Source organism: Camponotus vicinus, unplaced genomic scaffold, assembly GCF_025532165.1.
Source record: "Camponotus vicinus isolate PSW18456_S1 unplaced genomic scaffold, iyCamVici1.0 SCAF_7, whole genome shotgun sequence".
Classification (NCBI taxonomy): Eukaryota; Metazoa; Arthropoda; class Insecta; order Hymenoptera; family Formicidae; genus Camponotus; species Camponotus vicinus.
Window position 1 is genome coordinate 16,781,437 of NW_028141979.1, and position 18,099 is coordinate 16,799,535.

The 18,099-nt window shown below is 33.1% G+C and overlaps 1 pseudogene; it reads left to right on the top strand.

Moving 5' to 3' along the window:
• The first annotated feature begins 17,261 nt into the window (after positions 1-17,261).
• LOC145975151 (protein GVQW3-like) lies at positions 17,262-17,899 on the top strand (annotated as a pseudogene).
• Positions 17,900-18,099: the final 200 nt, after the last annotated feature.

Sequence of the window (18,099 nt, forward strand, 5' to 3'; positions counted from 1 at the left end):
GCGCGCGCGAAGCGCGCGCAATGTTGTGTTCTAGTTTAAACATGAAATACGAATTCTTTTTTTATATTTCTAAACAAAAATCATAAATAAATTACTATTTATATTCTAACAATCAATTAATCACTAGAAATATTTTTACCTTCAAATAAATATTCATGTACTTGACTATTTTATATTTTTTTTGTTTGGGTATGTTTAATTCTTTCACAAAGATTGTTCTTTTTATCATTCTCATCCATGTCTGTGTTCAAATCTGATACATATATTGCCTTGTCACATTTCAAACAGGCTTCGTAAGTATCTAAAATAAAAAAAATAATATTGTATTATTTTTATTATAATATATATGCTTGTGTATAATTCATTATATTATCGCGAAACTATTTTTTTTACATTCATGGAATTATTTGTTTTATCCTAATATGTATGTATTTTGAACAATTCTCAATATTTTAACAATATTTTAATATTTTACCGCATACTACAAATGTTCTTTCTTAAAATTATATAATCCTTCCAATTTAAATCAGGTTTGTGCGTTATTGATAACGGCTTTATCTTTCTTTTTCTTAGATTTAGTTGCAGGATATTTGCATTTATTATTATTTGTTATCCATGAGGATGGAATAATTTCAAGACCGTCTTCAAATTCAATCACATGATATTTAATATTCATTTTAGGTGCTTTTTCAATTTTGAAATTCGCTGCCAACAATTTATAAATAAAACATTATATAAAATATAGTTAATATTAAGTTTATAATTATATGTCCTTGAATTTATGCAATAAATTAAAATTTATAAAATCAAATTCAGATAATAAATAAACTTTATATTTTCCAGAAAAGATAAGGATATATGTGGGAGGTCGGACGTGTCTATACGCCTATTTGATCAACGAGCGACAGAATCCATCCGTGGCAACGACATCGACGCATATCCTGTGGAGAGAGCATTCACACATTTTTCAGCCCAACGAATAATTGCTAGAAAACAATATTCGCGGATTAGAAAAATATGTGAGGCGCAAGTGGCTGGATCGGGAATCGAACTCGAGTCTTTCGCTTTCCGGGCAACTGTTCTAGACCATTGAGCTATCCAGATCTCACACCTAATGCTGCTTTTTAACACAGTGACATGCGACTCCAGAGCGATGTTGGTATCTCACTCGATGGATGCAATGCCGATTGCGAGGATTGGAGGATTGGAGGATCTCTGAAAAGTCGCTCGCTGACTAAATAAGTGCCGGTGGAGGTATTCGCGTGCACTGCATGCTGGCTTCCGACTGGCCTTCCGTGAGAAACGGCACCGATAAGCACAACGTCGTAGAGTGACCACATCCCCCAAGATCCCTCTAGTATATACTAAAATCCCCACTGTACCAAATAGCAGTGGCGGATGGACTCTAAAATAGGGCCGTGGCAAGCCTCCAATGTAATAATAAACTGTTTCTAATTTTAAATACATATAACATGATAAAAATATGAGTAAAATATTAATTTAATAATTTATTGATAAATTTTTATAATTTATTTTTAATAAAGAATTTTGATACATTTTTATTAAAAGATATTTCACTAATATATTATACATACAATAGTAATTCACAATGTAACAGAGGAAGCAGCATAATATTTTCCTTGGGGAAATAACATTATTTTTTCATCAATATGGAGAATAGGCCAAGTTTTTAATTCCAATAAATTTGAAACTCGAAAGCAATTGAATGACGATGGTAGTGGACTTTTATACACACATTTTTTGGAGAAATTTTTTTCCAATTATTTAAACGCTTTCAGATATTGACGTAACAAAATTCGAAATAAAAACAATAGAATTATCTTTTAAAATATAGCAATTATTGGGAACTTCTATTGTAAGAATATAGTTTTCAAAAAATGTTTTCGAATATTGAGGATCATTATAGTCATAGAGAAGAGATCCTTTGCTTGTATTCCATGAAATTTTTGTCCGGATAAGTGTGACAATTGTGTAATAATATTTTCACATACTATAAGTTCTGCATATATATTGCATAATTGTTGTAATGGACGATCAGCTTTTCTGATTTTGGATTTTATAACTTTCATATAATTTTCATATTTACTTTCATATTTAAACGCACTAAATGTATCAAGTGTTTCAAACTTTCGTTATCATTAGATAAGTGTAATAAATTATGAATATTATCGGACATTAAGTGCTTGCTACAGATTTTTCAAAAAATATTACAAATTTTTCCAAATATTTTTCTGCGTCATTAATTTTTTCTATATGTAATTCTGGACTCGTCAGAATTCAAATAGCAATATGTAAAAAAATAAAATTTTCGTATATCTTTAACGACAAAATTTTTTTCAAAATGAATGGTTCTGTATATAACAAATGTTACGTCCAGCCGATTCCACAATTCCTCCCTTTCACGAAGTTGTGGCTCCGATCGTTCGATTAGTGATAAGCAAAATCATTGATCAAATAGAGCCTTTCGCCTCATAATAATCTATATTTGTCAACTAATATCTATGAGTAATCACGAAAAAACACGCAGGAAATGTGTTCGCGAGTGAATTCGAACTGCCGCGACGGCGAAAAATTTGCGTGCGCGACGGACGGTCGACCACAGATAGTTTATTAAAACAAAGGGACTCCACACGATTAGTAATGAAGACGATCCACGACACGTAATTTTTTTTGTGTTTTTTTTATTTTTATTATTAGACGACACCACAATTATAATTTAATAAAAAAAAAATTATATATATATATATATATACAAGGCTGAAAAGCTAATTTGCTTTCAGATTATCGAGCGGCTGAGTACGGCGGTTTATCTAAGCGAAGCGGTTTATCAAAAATGCGGTTTTGCGAGAAGTGCTAGACTGCGAGGGGCCCATGTGCGGTGCCTGTTATATAGCGTGCGTAATTTTGGACCCGTTGCAACGTGGACCAATAAATTTTATAATTTGACGGTGACCTCAGGGCGCCGCGTACAATTGGCCGCCGATGAGGTCTGACGTCGGCTTTTTCGCGGTTGCCATGCGCGCAGTCTTTTTGGATCAGCTGATTGGCAATCAGCTGATCGTGACGTATGGGCGCGCATGCCCGTACGTTACGCTGATTTTGTCGACGGTTGATGTTGTTATTCTTAATGTTTATGATCAGCGTTTCTCGATCGATGAAAAAGTGCGAGATAACGGGAACGGTCACGTTTTTGTGAAGGATCGAAAGCTCGAGAAGATTCTTGACGCCCGTTAAATTTGAATTCTCGTATTATAGAATATTATTTGAAATATTTTTATGATTTTCGAACAAAATGCTAACAATGAAGCAACACCGATCCTGAATCCGGGAACCGATCCCTTTAACAAATAATTATCTGAAGATAGAAAAATATAGGCAAAGAAATATATCGACGATAGAACAACATAGGGTGCGTTCCGTTTCATGCACGAAATCCATGAGTCTAGTGCACGAAGTACAGAATCCGTTCCGTTTCTTCATGTATGGTCATGCACCTCTAGTAACGGAACAGATCTCATGCAATTCATGCAATATGGATGACGGTTTAAAATTTACTAAATCACAATTAATTGCGATAATATCTGTTTCATCTTCTTTTATAATAAAAGAAGAAGACTCATGTTTCTCAAATAGCAGTAATGATAAAAATGAATTTTTAAGTGATGAAGAAGAAACTGATATATGAATTTTATTATTATATTAATTTTATTAGCCATTCTTATAATGGAAAACACAAAAGAGAATATTCCTTGTGAAAAATTAACTAATATTAAATTAATATTAATATATTTAATTAATTAAATATATTAATATTTATTCAAGCTATATAATAAAATCTACGTAAAGCTAATTGACAAATCAATCAATCCTAACTTATAATAATTAAATTTCGCGCTAATATTTATTAAATGCATAAAACTGCATGCAGTGCCTCACCTCTCGAGGTGAGGCACTCCATGCAGTCTCATGCACCGGAAGAGGCGGGGCAATACAGTTGAGAGTAGGTTGGACCATGCATGCAGCGAGAAGCCTTCATTTGCGCACAGTACAATTGGACACGTTGCAATTGCACACCGTGCTATTAGACACATAAGATTGCGCACCGTTCGATTGGACACGTTACATTTGCCCACCGTTCAATTGGACACAGTTCTTTTGCGCACAGTTCTTTTGCGCACAGTTCTTTTGCCCACAGTTCTTTTGCGCACATTACTTTTGCCCACATTACTTTTGCCCACAGTTTTATAAACCCATGTGGAATCCCAGTTTGCGTTCCAAAGTACACGCACAGCTGCACACCCGCCCCCCCTCCCCCCGTTGCAAACCCATGTGGAACCCTCCCTTCGCATGGAAAAGTATGTGGAACCCTCCCTTCGCATGGAAAAGTATATGTGCGCAATTGAACTGTGGGCAAAAGTAATGTGCGCAAAAGTAATGTGGACAAAAGTAATGTGGGCAAAAGTAATGTGGGAAAAAATTAATATGCGCAAAAGAACTGTGGGCAAAAGAACTGTGCGCAAAAGAACTGTGTCGAATTGAATGGTGGGCAAATGTAACGTGTCCAATCGAACGGTGCGCAATCTTATGTGTCTAATAGCACGGTGTGCAATTGCAACGTGTCCAATTGTACTGTGCGCCAATGAGCCACTCCCGCATGCGCATGAAGAGAAACGGAACGAATTTTCATGCTTCTATGCGCATCATGCTTGAAACGGAACGCACCCATAGATCTCCCTCTTTAGATAGAAATAGTAACATTTCGAAACTTATCAGGAAGGAAAATAAGAAGTCGATGACGAATTTAGCCGACCTAAACCGACAAATCTAATCAACAATAGCTAGATAAATCTTACAAAATTCGAAACCTTAGTAAGAAATAGACATCTGAACAAATTTTGTGAATCTAAAATCTAATCGAAGGATAAGATATGTACCGGAAAAGCAAACTAAATCGGGTATAAAAAGAGAAGCTTACAAGGAGCATCGGTCACTTCAGATTAGTCATTTCAGATCAATCAGTTCAATCGGTCACATCAGTATCATCAGTCAGTTCAGTTCGTCATTGGTTTTTAACAGTCCATCCTCAGTTTGCGTAATGCAGACACACATTTTCGATCATCGAACAAACGCCACAAGCATCCCTAGCCCAGTAAAATTAGACTTTGACTTCATAAAAATTAGGACCAAGCTGAATTTTTGTGGAGACCTTTATTTTAATGTTCTAATGAAATCCTGAAAAATACCCTTAATTTTATCCATGGGTTTTTTTTATAGGGGATAAAAGAGGGTAAATTTTAGTTTTTTGCCATTATTTCGAAAACTGTCAATTTTTCGAGAAAAACTATTATTAAAACTATAGATCATAAAATTCTCTACAAAAAAGGCCATTATACTTTTTTTCGTACAATTAATAGTTTTTGAGTAAAGAAAGGAACGATGGAAAAATAGAAAATTTACGTGATGTTACTTTTATTGAAGTTCATATTGATTGCTGTAGAAATTATGTTCGGAAGAGTAGCATTGCCGCCTTCGTTTCGAAAAGGGAGTGTAAAGATGACGGTCTTAGTACTTCTTCAAGTTTAAGTCTACCGCGTACTAGATTACGTTTAAGTGAACAGCCTCTTTTTGATTTTAAAAAGTTGTTTTTTTGTGGTGATGCGGCCAATGAAGAAAAAGAAAAAAAGAAAGACGAAAAAAAGCGCCGCGGAACTTCATTAGTATCGGCACACGCTTTCAAAGATTCTATAATTGCTACTGCAGACGAACTTGGTGGTGATTTGGCAAAGACAGTTAAAAATCGAATCATGTTTAAGGATTTGCGTGCTGCAGAGGCCAGGTATCATCATCAATGTTACCTGAATTTTCTCCGTTCCCGAAAATCAGGTAATGTTGGTCGACCTATCGACCATCGTATTGAAGTAGCAATGGAAGAGATATTTTCATATATTGAAGAAAACGACGACTACCAGTTTACTTTAAAGGAATTGGCAGATGCATGCACAGTATATACTCCAAATAAATTAACAATTAAAACGAAGCTTAAGGAAAGGTATGGGAAAAGAATTTTCGTATCAACTAAAAGCAGCTCTTTGACTATTGTCTGTTTCATAGATACGGTATATGATGTCAATTTAAGAGCTTGGTACGAAAATAAAAATTGTAATGAACAAGAAGAACGGCTTAAAATAATAGAATCTACTGCAGCAATAATTCGTGAAGACATTCGAGCTTTAATAAAATATAATAGTGAATATCCCCTAATGAATTAAATGTTTAATAATTTAGACAATGACGTACCACACAGTTTACAATTGTTTCTGGAGCAAGTAATATTAAAAAATCGAAAAGGAAAATTAGAACCATTTAAATTAAAATGCACCTCCATTTCTCATGCTATAGTAGCTGCAGCTAGACCGAGAACATTTATGTCTCGATTGCAATTGGGTTTGTTGACGTTTTTACATCGACGATTTGGATCTCGACGTATTTTAGATGTGTTGTCAAGTTTAGGTGTAGCAGCTTCATATTCCGATACAGCGAAGTACGAAGTTTCAACAGTTTATCATCCTCAGCCTTTTATTTTACCACCAGAAACTGGTTCTTTCGTTCAATTTGCTGCTGACAATGTCGATATTAATGTATACACCATTGATGGTCACAATACGGTGCATATCATGGAAGTAATTAAAATGATTACTCCATCTGAAGCGATCGCACCAGAACAACCAATTAAGAAACAGACAACAATGTTAAGTGCTCATGACCTTGCATTAAAAGCTCACGTTTCTATTCAGGTTTATTAAAATTATAATTCAGCAGGCTTAAATAAAATTACAGTTGAAAGATTCGACTGCCATGAGGAAACAACAGCCTGCATGCTTCGAAAAATTGATGTATTATGGCTCTTTGGAAAGTGGGATAATCAATCTCAGGTACCTGGTTGGAATGGATATATTCAGTCTCTGACAAAAAATAATCAGGATTTTTCACAATCACGAATCTTGTTTCTACCATTTATTCACCCCAACCTGCAAGTAATTACAATACTATTTATACTGCTTTACACTGTGCTCTTGAAAATTGTAAAAAATATGGTCACAACACATGTGTTATTACATTTGACCAACCTTTATATATTAAAGCGCGAGAAATAGTAGCATCTTCACCCGAAACCTCTGATTTTTCTAAAATAATAGTGAGACTCGATGGCTTCCATTTGATAATGTCGTTCCTTGGATCAATCGGGTATATAATGGAAGGAAGCGGTTTAAAAGAAGTTTTGAGCATCATTTATGCACCAAATTCAGTTGAAAAAATGTTAAATGGACACGCTTATGCTAGAGCAATTAGAGGACACACTCTACTTCATCAGGCTTTGTCTGCAATTATACTTAATGATATAGACGTAGATACTGACACTCAAAATCATCTTAGGAAACTCATAACTGAAGTCGCCAGCAACATAATAACATACGAAGACATAGAAAATTCAGATGATGACGTGAAGGAATTATCAAACAAATTTCATGAAAAATTACGGTTGTATGAACAAAGAGGTTCTACTGCAAGATTGTGGGTGCAATATTTAAAGAATTCAATTGCCAAAGAATTTATTAGATCTGAAAGAATGGCCGATTGGGCAGCACATTTAAGTTCCATTAAAAAAATGCTACCATATTTTCATGCGTCTGGACACTTTCTTTACGCTAAATCTGCGCACCTATATCTTCAGGATATATTGCATTTAAAAAAAAATATGGAAGAAAGTGCTTTCGAGAAATTTATAAACGGTTTCTTTACTATTCGCCGTACTAATAAATTCAGTAGCGGTACTTGGATTGATATGATTATTGAACAGTCTTTGATGAAGTCCATTAAAATAGACGGAAGTGTAGCAAGAGGAAGAAGCACTCAAGAAAGTGTACTCAGCAAATGGGTATACGGTATGCATGCGACCAATGCTGTATGTGAAGGCATTGAAAAACTTTGCAATATTTCATTGGACATTGCAGATCAGCATGTTGATGCGCGAGATTCTCGTATCAAACGAGATGATGCTGATGTTCAAAAAATAATAGAATGGTTTTCAAGTAATGATCCCTTTCCACAGATTCCACAGATAATATCTATAGCTACTGGTATCGTCGGCGATGAGAAAATTAATTGCTTCAATGCTTATGAAGTTGGTCTAAATTCCATGCAAAAAATAATTGGAGAAAAATTTGATAAAATCAAATTGAAACGTGCAGACAAAGTTCTTCCTCTTTTAACTGTGACCAGTTCTGTTAAAGTTCACAATACTAGAGTGGTAATTGATTCACTATTACTCTTTCAACGCATCAGTGTGACAAAAAAATTTGAAGACCAACTTGAACAATTTCTCCAATATGAACTAGCCCCATACCCATTGGCTCTTTTTGATGTCGTAGGAATGAGGAAAACAACTAAATCAACCTTTTATGATTGTTTCAATTCTATTGTTATTGAACCTAATACTACAACTGACATATTTATAATTGCGGGTTTCTATTACATCGTGTTGTGTGGAACAAAGATGCTACTTTCGATAATATCTGTTATCAATATATTCATTATGTATTGAAGCATTTCGGAGCTAATGTTATTGTAGTTTTTGACGGTTACGATAACATTGAAAAAAGTATAAAATCAAGGATTGGAGCAACGTCGTCGATATTCACAATTTCCTGGATCTACAGATGTTCTGTTTGATGCGTCCATGAATGTCCTTATAAAACAAGATAAATTTCTCAGCAACGAAAAAAACAAAAGTAGATTTATTTCTGTTAGCGCAAACATCTCTGTCAAACAAGCCCAAGATGACGCTGATGTTCTCATCATAAAAACTGCATTGGAGCACTATCATACTAATATTAAAACAATAGTCATTGGCGAGGATGTTGATTTATTGATTCTTTTAATTGCAAGAATTTCACCTGATCAAGAAATTTATTATTTAAAACCAGGGAAAGGGAAAGCTGAAAAAAAAGTATACTCATCCAAAAGTTTTGACAGTTTTAAAAACAGTAAAAATCATATTTTATTGATCCATGCTATCAGCGGATGTGATACTACATCTGCGCTATTTCAGATTGGAAAAAAAAGGTTATTAAATTGTTCCAAAATCGCAAGGACTTACAGGATTGCGCTGAGGTTTTTAAAGTGCCACAAAGTTCACGAGAAACAATAACTGAAAATGGGATTCGTTTCTGGCCTGCTCATAGGAGCGCAAGGCCGGTAATGCAGGGATAGGTAATATATGTAGATCACTCGCGTACATTTTCGACGAAGTACTAGCTATCACGCGTAATAAGCTGTTAGAAGAAAAAATTAAATTGCACAGAATAGTGAACTTGTGACATGAATATTTGAAAGTATATATCTAAAAGAATATTATAATATTATAATATTATTATTATTATAATATAACTTTTAACATTATATATCAATAATCCTCATCTACATATGATTGCAATAATATTATAATATTATTATTATAATATTATAATATTTTTTTTGGGTGTACTAATAATACTTATAAAATATTTCTCGACAGCAAAATATTTCTAATATAACTTTTCTGCACCTCATAGTCACATATAATACTATAGTGGTGTGCACATTTTCTCTTTCAGACATAATTCACTCTATATCTTCGAAATGGTTGACTCCACACAAAAAAGTATAATAACCCTTTTGGAAAGAATTTTATGAGCTACAATTTTAATAACAGCTGTTTTTCTCGAAAAATTGACAGTTTTCGAGATAATGGCAAAAAACTAAAATTTACCCCCTTTTATCCCCTATAAAAAAAACCCATGGATCAAATTAACTTTTCAGGATTTCATTAGAACATCGAAATAAAGGTCTCCACAAAAATCCAGCTTGATCCTAATTTTTTTATAGTTTTGTCCTTTTCAAGTCTAATTTTACTGGGTTACCCATCATCCTCAATACTAAAGATTAGGAGTCCACTGAGAGTCGCAACTCAATCACCACTAACGTCGTTTAGTGCAAAACTGTAAGTCAATCTGATCTTTAAATTATTTCCTTTTCTTCTTCTTGGCTTATAATTTTTATATTTTAAAATCTGACAATTAACTCTTACTTGGAAAGAAAAACTAACAATTATTGTAATCTCCAGTCGAGCATAAAAATAGCATCACCTCTTAATCTGTTCGATCTGACGACCTCCGTACTTATATAACACCCTCGAGAAAACACGCATACATCCACACTCACACATTCTCATTACACTTGATATAACGCTATTAATTATAAAAATATAATTATATCATTATCTTTTATGTTTAAATTTAATCAATTGCTTTTATGAGTAAATTTAAATTTTTGTGATTAATTTTCTCTATTGATTAATTATGCTCTGCTCTCATTCCTAGTTGTTAAGGATCGCACTTGGTCCCATCCAGCGTAAAAGGGATTAAATTCCCTTACCAAAAAGGGGACCACCGAACGAACATTCGAAACAGAATGATAGCGTCTTAAAGAGAGTCGTTTATCTGTTTTCGAGTCTTAAAGTTCGTTCGACCCGAGTCGCTCACCTCTTACTGCGACTTCGGGAAAATATCAGTGTTACGCCCTTCCTTCGACCCATCCTTCTCCGGGCCTGGACGTAACACAAAAATTGTCGTAGTTCAGTTGCTTTCCATTTGCTCACATCGTCCATTACGAGGTTTTCTGGAAAATTCTTTTGGAATATAGTTTTTTAATTCTATACTTTTTAATAAATCCGATATTTGTTCAACCTTAAATGCTGGTAATCTTACTTTTAAAGACCCACTCAGCCATAATTTTATCAATATTTTCACGACGCCAATACATATCAAATGCATATAATCTAACGGTATGTTGGTGATAAACCAAAATCTGGTATTTCTACTAATTTACAATATTCTTTATAGTGATTTTTACCAAATTGTTTACTTCATCAAGTAGCAAGTTCATCTGTTCTTTCTTGAAAATTAGTACCAGGGAAACAAATGCGATTCTTAATATAGCAACCTTCAATATTACATTTCAAGCAACTGTAATATCTACTGTGTCCTTTAGTTGAAGTTACAAATGATTTTGCAGGAGCATCTCCTATTAAACTATAACTTGAAAATTTTACGATGTTATAATTTTGTACACCATTTTTACATACAATTTTACATTCTATTACAAAATATTCTAAAATAAGTTAGTATCAAACGGTTTAAACATTCCGAAGAAAAAACCAATTAAAAATACTTCAGGCCAAATATGGTCCATAATTGATTTTCCAAAGACCAAGAAATAGGAAGCTTACCGATGCCTACTTGAAGTTTTATATAATTTTCATTGTTATTCCCATAACGTTGAAAATAAGATTTAAGAATAGGCATAATACCAAAATAATAAAATTTTCCTGGTGATATATCACATTTGTTTTTCGAGGCGTTCTTAAAAATGATTTTGCATGTTTCGGCAAATTATTAAAACATGGATGTTGTTTCAAAATTGATAATAACGAAGTTAAAGATGTATGTGAAATGTTATTCGACAGACTCCATAAACGTAATTGTAATTTCATATAATTCAGACTCTCTACAGAACATATTTCACTGCGAGAATAGCAATTGTTTTCAGTTATGCATGATAGTATTAACATTTCATCATAGTCTTTTAAAAATAAAATATTGTCCTTCTTTATGCTTTGTGCCGTATTCTTGTCTTCTAATAATACAGTTTCTTTACTTTTTGTAAAGAATTTATAGCTGAATTCTGCACTTCACTAATCGATTATAAGTTTGAAGTACTAATGACATTTACAACTGTAAAACATTCTTGACCTATTTTTTTAAGTCGACGAAAATGTCTTTTTGATATATTTTCTATAGCTTTTCTTTTTCAATCCATTTTTAAGTACATTCGATGATTAATTTGATGAATGATTCGATGAAAAGATGAATAAACTAAAAAATGTGCATATTTAATAAATAAATATTAGTATTTTTTTAACACTACGTGAAAAAAAGAATGTAGGTATTGTAAAAATAAATATACAGGGTGACCCATTTTAACTTAGGCAGCCAAATAACTCGAAAAATAAGCAAGATAAAGAAAAATGTTTTAGACAAAAGTTGTATGGTTTCGAGGGGGCCATAAGATGGTATCATTGGTTTGACCTTGAAGAGTCATTTGAAGGTCACATGAAGGTCACTTCAATTTTTTTAAATGGAACATCCTATATATTTTTGTACATTCTTGTAGCTCATCTCGAGAGCTTTCCAAAACACTATAATTAAGTACATTTTCGTTAAGTACTTTTTGAGTTATGAGGCTTGAAATAATTTCTTAATTTTACATAAACCGTAAAATATCTTGTAAAATATTCATTTTTCGATTACCTTACCTTAATAGTTTTATGTACAAAATAATGAGAGGAATCAATTGGTGTAAAGAAAACACATAGTTGTTTCGAAGAAAAAATATGTAATTTGCAATTAACAATTCCATATTTTTTCTTAAAAACAACTATGTGTTTTCTTTACACCAATTGATTCCTCTCATTATTTTGTACATAAAAGTATTAAGGTAAGATAATCGAAAAATGAATATTTTACAAGATATTTTACGGTTTATGTAAAATTAAGAAATTATTTCAAGCATCATAACTCAAAAAGTACTTAACGGAAAGGTACTTAATTATAGTGTTTTGGAAAGCTCTCGAAATAAGCTACAAGAATGTACAAAAATATATAGGGTATTCCATTTAAAAAAATTGAAGTGACCTTCACGTGACCTTCAAATGACTCTTCAAGGTCAAACCAATGATACCATCTTATGGCCCCCTCGAAACCATACAACTTTTGTCTAAAACATTTTTCTCTATCTTGCTTATTTTTCGAGTTATTTGGCTGCCTAAGTTAAAATGGGTCACCCTGTATAAATAAATAAATAAATATACAGGGTGGCTGAAAACTTTTCGCACATCCGAAGTATGAAGGTAGATTGACTCAAATTAAGGAAGAAGGTCCTCTACTGTTTTGCGATATTTGCAATAATTAACGAAAAATTAATTAAAAAAGATCGGCCAATGCGTGTGACTAGAAGCGCGCGGTGGCGAAAGCGGTTTCACTGTTACATAATGGCGGCGCGCGGCGAAGCGGTGATTGAGGAGGGGAAGAGCCTTCGCCGCGCGCCTACACACACATCGTTCCTCCCCTCCCCAATCACCGCTTCGCCGCGCGCCATCATTATGTTACAGTGAGACCGCCTTCACCGCCACGTACTTCTAGTCACGCGCATTGGCCGATCTTCTTTAATTAATTTTTCGTTAATTATTGCAAATATCGCAAAACAGTAGAAGACCTTCCTTCTTAATTTGAGCCAATCTACCTTCACACTTCGGGACTGGAAAAGTTTCTTGACACCTTGTGTATTGTATGCTCAATTTTTTCTTACATAATTGTATTGTTGTAGTATTTATATATAAAATATTTTATAAATAACTAAAAAACAACTATTTTTTTAGTTACCTAAATGATCTTGGTAGTTTATTTGAATTCATCATGGTGTTTATTAATTCGTTGAATTCCTGAAAATATGCCAGAATACACTATGATTCTTTATGTTTATTATTAGTATAATCAATATTAATACTACAACAGCAATACTATTTCAAATTATCAAATTTGCTTATCTTTGCTATATAAATTTATATATAAATACTACAACAGCAATACTATTAATATTGACTATATCAATAATAAACATAAAAAATCATAGTGTATTCTGGCAATATTTTCAGGAATTCAACGAATTAATAAATACTATGATGAATTCAGATAAACTACCAAGATCATTTAGGTAACTAAAAAAAATAGTTGTTATTTAGTGATTTATAAAATATTTTCATCATATATGATATTTTTTTACATACATACGCATTTCTATATACATAAAAATTAATTTCCATATTTCTCTACAGGATAATGAATTAAACATACAGAGTGATATGGATCTTTTAGATAAATTATATTTATCGGTCATTAAGAAATGTTCTAAACTTTTAGAGATTCCCGGGGGAATTCCGCTATTATAAGTTACTTTGCTGACATTATTCCTCCTTCCTTCTGACTATTTCTTATACTCCCCGCATTCCTTAATATTTTGCGCGCTCAATCTTCCTTCACGTGTCGCAGCTTTTTCACGTTTTTGATTTATCTGCTCGCTTTTGTTCTTCCTACTTCTGCATCATTCTTATTTTTTCAGTATGTATGCTTTATGTTAATCTTCATATTTAAATGTTTATTTAATTTATTTATTAATTTTGTCACTCGAGATTTTCTGCAAGAATGTACTTGCTCCGGATTTGTTTTTTCCCTTTTTTTCAGGTTTCTTTATTATGACGTGTTTCTTACTACTTTTGCCTTTATTAATAATTCACATTTTTGAAGCCTGAATGGATTGGGAAACTACAAATATATTTCATGGCTTTTATTATTACTTTAAACAACAAAAATTTCTGGGTGCCGGTTTGGATGGATGTTTGTGAATACCATCACTGCCACGTAGGAGAATCTTCTAATTTGCGTTCTATTTTATTTTTTTTAATAATAAGATGAGCCACTTTCTCAATGAATTATTTCGAGTAGTTTTCTAAATTTTTATTGTTCTGTTTTTATTATTTGCGATTATATATGACGTACATAATTTTCAATAATTTGCATTTAAAATGTTGCGACCGATTTTCTTTTGTTTTAGTTCGACTACTATGTATCAAATTTGCTCCTCTTTGCTTCCGAATTATATTTATCATCTATTTCCACTAGTTCTTTCTGTTTTAATTTATACGACATTGAAAAGGATTCGAAGAGCATTGAAACATTTGTCGATTATTTCAATTATTATTATACATTTGACGATGTATTTTTTAACATTTTTGCGATATTGTAATTCAGTACGTATTTTTATGACATAAATATTATAATATTTGCGAATACTATCCTCGCTTGATTCTCAGCCTTCCACATTTTCTGATTTTCGTATGAACCTTTGTAATTTTGAATTTAAAAATTAATTTTATTTAATATAGGGACAAGTGTCTGTAAGTAACATGATGAGACTAATAACAATGAAAGCAATAATAATGATATGAAAATAGTGGAGATAATAAAACAACTGAAAGGATAACTAAAGAGATAACTGAAAATTTTAAAAACTTATTTCAGTGTTGAGGGGGCTTTCGATACCACCTCATATACAACGATCAAAGAGGCCTTGCGCAAGCATGACATCCCTGAAAATTTTGGTCGATTGGACACAAAACATGCTGTCGGACAGGACTTTGACTGTCAGTTATGGTAACATAACTGCTTCCCCAGAGGCTGTAACTGTTTTTTTTGACGGCACAGTTCGGGCGTAGCGCACCCGAGGTACTCGAGCTCGTTAGACCATAATCCCCTGGGTTTAATCCCAGAGGACTGGGGATCCTGGCTTGAATGCAGGATCGCGAGGAAGCATACCTCTCTAAAAAAGCATCTAATCCCCTTAAGAAGTGAGGTGTAAGGAGATAAGCATGGTGGTTTAGTCTGTTGTGTTCTGGGAAATTACAAAATTTTCGTATAATTAAAACACGCAGTATAAAGTAGATAAACTAAGAGGATGTATAGAATTAATTATTCTGCTTAAATAAAGGTGGAGCAAAATCCAAGAATCTATGAAAACTTGTGAAATCATTATAGAATTTGTATACGAGGATGTCCAAGTACATCGATTAATGGTTAATGATCATATCCATTGATAGTGAATTTAAATGTTATGAGAAAGTTTTACTCTTGAATAATTGGGATATATTCATATACTCATTTTAAAGGCTTGTGTTACTATGGTTTGAAAAGTGACGAGCTTCTCTCGTTCAATTTGAACATCCGGTATGAGAAAGATAATAAAAATTTACTTATGAAATCTAGAATCTGTGATAAGGAGAAATTAGAGCCTTCCTGTATATGGTAGACACCCGGGATATAGGAATGGTAATTGAAGGTAATTACTTATTCTCTAAAATCAAGGTAATAGTTATTATGAAATCTTTTGTGGTTTGGAAATTGAGAGCCAACTCAAATCAATTTAACAATCGGCAAGAAAGGTAATTAAAATTAACTTTTGGAATTTGGAAATAATGGCTGAGGGATTTGCGAACTTTTCCGTAGATTTTTAACATCCGGTATAAAAAGGATAATTAGAAATGTCTTAATTATCCTATGAAAAACTGTGGAAATATTCACTAGTGAAATTTTAAATTTTTGGGGTTCGGGATAATAAGAGCTTCTCTCGTAAAGCTTTACACATCCGGTATAAGGAAGGTAACAAATGTTTCTTGAAATTTAGGAACGGAAAATTGTGTACTCGCATACACAGTTTTGGTAGAAGTTTTATTAATTCAAGATTAATAAATACATTATTGGTGATTTAATTAATTTAACTACCTTTAAAAGAAAGAAGTAAATTATAATTCATATAAATAACTTAGTATTTTTGTAGTTTATCCTTATAAATACTGTCTTGTTGATATGCTTTTCTTAAAGTGATATAAATGCAGTAAACTGGATGAATTGAACTCGTTTAATTTAAATCCAAACCAAGTGAGAATTATATTAGATGGTATGGTTGAATCAGCATTATGTTGACAGCATTATGTGAACAGCATTATGTTCATTGAGAAATAATTGAAATTTCCGATGAGTAAGAAATTTATGTCCACCTTTAATTATATTAATTATTTTAGTCACAGTCTCCATAGCTGTTGACAATTTAATAACTTTACCGCTTAATGCTTCCTGATGAATTATACAATGTATAATAAGGATGTTAAAGTTTCGCTGCTTTAATTGACCGGCGAATCCTATCTTCGCACCTGTCATACCTTTCGCGCTATCCGTCGTAATCGAAAAACATTTACTAAAATCTACATCAAATTTTTTAAGCGAGTCTTCAACTGCCAAAAAAATATCAAGACTCGTTGTTGTACTACTGTGATCAAAAAATAAGTTGAAATTTTTAATTTAAAATACGCGGGCTCTTCGATTCTGTCAAATCTTTTTTTTTAAGTTGGTAGTACTGTCACTGACATCTGTGTGTCAAATTTCATGCCGATATCTGCATTTGTCAATAGTTGCGCACGTGTTTTGTGAACAACAAAAAGTTAATTTAACGATTTTTACAATGTCTGATTTTGTTGAGCAAAGAAGTTGCATTAAATTTTGTTTGCGGAATGAAATTTCTGCTGCAGAAACGTTGAGAATGTTGCAGAAGGCCTTCGGTGACCAGGCTATGTCACAAAAAAATGTTTACAAGTGGTACAAACAATTCAAAGAAGGCAGAGAAAGTGCTGAAGACAAAAAGCGCCCTGGACGACCATCAACGTCAACCGATGAACAACACATCAAGGAAATCAAAGATTTGGTGCTCAAGAATCATCGATTGACAATTAGAGACCTCGCTGATACTGTTAACATTTCATTTGGATCAGTCCAGACCATTTTGAAAGATGTTTTGTGCCTGAGAAGAGTGAAATCTCGTTTGGTGCCAAAAACACTCAATTTTTTGGAAAAACAGCGTCGCGTTGAAGTCTGTGAAACAATGCTTTCTGACTATCAGGATAAAATGAAATGCATGATAACTGGAGATGAGACTTGGATCTATGCATACGACCCGGAAACAACCGACCAATCAAGCGAATACCGTGCAAAAGGTGAGTCAAGACCGAAAAGATCGCGCCAAAGTCGTTCAAAAATCAAGGTCATGTTAACAGTTTTCTTCGATTATCGTAGTGTGGTGCATTATGAATTCCTTCCGCCGGGCCAAACTGTTAACAAGGAATATTATTTGAGCGTTATGCAACGTTTACGTGAAACTATTCGCAAAAAGAGGCCAGAATTATGGGCAGACAATTCTTGGTTTTTGCACCACGATAATGCACCATCTCACACTGCATTGATTCTTCGAGACCATTTCGCCAAAAATTCAACTCATATCGTTCCACAACCACCGTATTCGCCTGATTTAGCACCGTGT